The sequence below is a fragment of the Arachis hypogaea genome, chromosome 18 (assembly GCF_003086295.3).
Source record: "Arachis hypogaea cultivar Tifrunner chromosome 18, arahy.Tifrunner.gnm2.J5K5, whole genome shotgun sequence".
NCBI classification, from domain to species: domain Eukaryota; kingdom Viridiplantae; phylum Streptophyta; class Magnoliopsida; order Fabales; family Fabaceae; genus Arachis; species Arachis hypogaea.
Window position 1 is genome coordinate 11,107,743 of NC_092053.1, and position 2,897 is coordinate 11,110,639.

General features: G+C 36.5%; 1 non-coding gene across 1 annotated transcript; it reads left to right on the forward strand.

The window, feature by feature from the left end:
- The first annotated feature begins 1,333 nt into the window (after positions 1–1,333).
- LOC112774173 (small nucleolar RNA R71) lies at positions 1,334–1,441 on the forward strand. The gene has a single exon (XR_003188673.1). It is a non-coding gene; the product is annotated as a small nucleolar RNA R71 (small nucleolar RNA).
- The last annotated feature ends 1,456 nt before the right edge of the window (positions 1,442–2,897 follow it).

Consider the following 2,897-nt stretch of genomic DNA (forward strand, 5'->3'; position numbering starts at 1 on the left):
TGTAAAGGCCTTCAACCTTTACTAACACGTCCTCTACTTGTCCATAAGCCTGTTTTCTTGAGCTGTTTGCCATCTCTAATGAGATTTTAGCAGCTTGCACCCCATAGATTCCCAGTTTCTCTATTACAGAGAGGGGCATGAGGTTTATTCCTGAACCAAGGTCACACAGAGCCTTAAAGATCATGGTGCCTATGGTACAGGGTATTATGAACTTTCCAGGATCCTGTCTCTTCTGAGGCAATGTCAGTTGATCCAGATCACTTAGTTCATTGATGAACAAGGGAGGTTCAACTTCCCAAGTATCAATGCCAAATAATTTGGCATTTAGCTTCATGATTGCACAAAGAAACTTGGCAGTTTGCTCTTCAGTAACATCCTCATTCTCTTCGGAAGAGGAATACTCATCAGAGCTCATGAAGGGCATAAGGAGGTTCAATGGAAGCTCTATGGTCTCTAGATGAGCCTCAGAGTCCTTTGGTTCCCCAGAAGGAAGCTCCTTATTGATCACTGGACGTCCTAGGAGGTCTTCCTCCTTGGGATTCACGTCCTCTCCTCTCCTTACAGGTTCGGCCATGGCGCTTATGTCAATGGCCTTGCACTCTCCTTTTGGATTCTCTTCTGTATTGCTTGGGAGAGTACTAGGAGGGATTTCAGTGATCCTTTTACTCAGCTGGCCCACTTGTGCTTCCAAATTTCTAATGGAAGACCTTGTTTCATTCATGAAACTTACAGTGGCCTTGGACAGATCAGAGACTAAGTTTGCTAAATTAGAAGTATTTTGTTCAGAGTTCTCTATCTGTTGCTGAGTTGATGATGGAAAAGGCTTGCTATTGCTAAACCTGTTTCTTCCACCATTATTAAAGCCTTGTTGAGGCTTTTGATCCTTCCATGAGAAATTTGGATGATTTCTCCATGTTGAGTTATAGGTGTTTCCATAAGGTTCACCTAAGTAATTTACCTCTGCTATTGCAGGGTTCTCAGGATCATAGGCTTCTTCTTCAGAAGATGCCTCTTGAGTACTGTTGGATGCAGCTTGCATTCCATTCAGACTCTGAGAGATCATATTGACTTGCTGAGTCAATATTTTGTTCTGAGCCAATATGGCATTCAGAGTATCAACCTCAAGAACTCCCTTCTTCATAGGCGTCCCATTACTCACAGGATTCCTTTCAGAAGTGTACATGAACTGGTTATTAGCAACCATGTCAATGAGTTCTTGAGCTTCTGCAGGCGTTTTCTTTAGGTGAATGGATCCACCTGCAGAAGTGTCCAGTGACATCTTTGATAGCTCAGATAAACCATCATAGAATATATCCAGGATGGTCCATTCTGAAAGCATGTCAGAAGGACACTTTTTGGTCAACTGTTTGTATCTTTCCCAAGCTTCATAGAGGGATTCACCTTCTTTCTGCCTGAAGGTTTGAACATCAGCTCTAAGCTTGCTCAGCTTTTGAGGAGGAAAGTACTTGGCTAAGAAAGCCGTGACCAGCTTATCCCAAGAGTTCAGGCTGTCTTTAGGTTGAGAATCCAACCATAATCTAGCTCTGTCTCTTACAGCAAAAGGGAAAAGCATGAGCCTGTAGACTTCAGGATCTACTCCATTAGTCTTAACAGTATCACATATCTGCAAGAATTCAGTTAAGAACTGAAAAGGATCTTCAGATGGAAGTCCATGAAACTTGCAGTTCTGCTGCATCAGAGAAACTAATTGAGGTTTCAGCTCAAAGTCGTTTGCTCCAATGGCAGGAATGGAGATGCTTCTTCCATGTAAATTGGAATTAGGTGCAGTGAAGTCACCAAGCATCTTCCTTATATTATTATTATTTTCGGCTGCCATCTCCTTTTCCTGTTCGAAAATTTCTGAAAGGTTATCTCTGGATTGTTGTATTTTAGCTTCTCTTAATTTTCTCTTCAGAGTCCTTTCAGGTTCTGGATCTGCTTCCACAAGAATGTTCTTATCCTTGCTCCTGCTCAAAATACAAGGAAGAATGGCCAGAAAAATGATAATAATAATAGAGATCCTTTATACCACAGTATAGGGATCCCTTTGTGAGTGGAAGAGAAGGGGGAGACAAAGAATGTGATGTAATGGAAGAAACACAACTGTAAGGATGGAAGAGAGGTGAAATGAGATGTTAGGATATGAATGGATAAATAGAATGAGATGGGGGAGGAATAATTTTCGAAAATTATTTTGAAAAAGGGTTAGTGATTTTTGAAAATGGTTTTTGAAAAATATTTAGTATATTTTTTTTTTTTCGAAATTTTTTTTTTAAATCAAAAATAAAAATAATTAGTTAATAAAAAAGAAATTTTTGAAAAAGGGAGAAGATATTTTCAAAAATTAGAAAGGGAGAATTAGTTAGGTGGTTTTGAAAAAGTTAAGAAACAAACAAAAAGTTAGTTAGTTAGTTGAAACAAATTTTGAAAAGATAAGAAGTTAGGAAGTTAGAAAAGATATTTTGAAAAGATATTTTTGAAAAAGATAAGATATTTTCGAAAATTAGAGAGAGAGAGAGTTAGTTAGGTGGTTTTGAAAAAGTTAAGAAACAAACAAAAAGTTAGTTAGTTAGTTGAAACAAATTTTGAAAACCAATTTTGAAAAGATAAGTAGTTAGGAGGTTAGGAAAGATATTTTTAAAAGATATTTTTGAAAAAGATAAGATAAGAAGATATTTTTGAAAAGATATGATAGAAATTAGTTTTGAAAAAGATTTGATTTTTAAAATCACAATTAATGACTTGATTCATAAGAAATCACAAGATATGATTCTAGAACTTAAAGTTTGAATCTTTCTTAACAAGCAAGTAACAAACTTCAAATTTTTGAATCAAAACATTAATTGTTTATGTTATTTTCGAAAATTATGATATAAAATAAGAAAAAGATTTTTGAA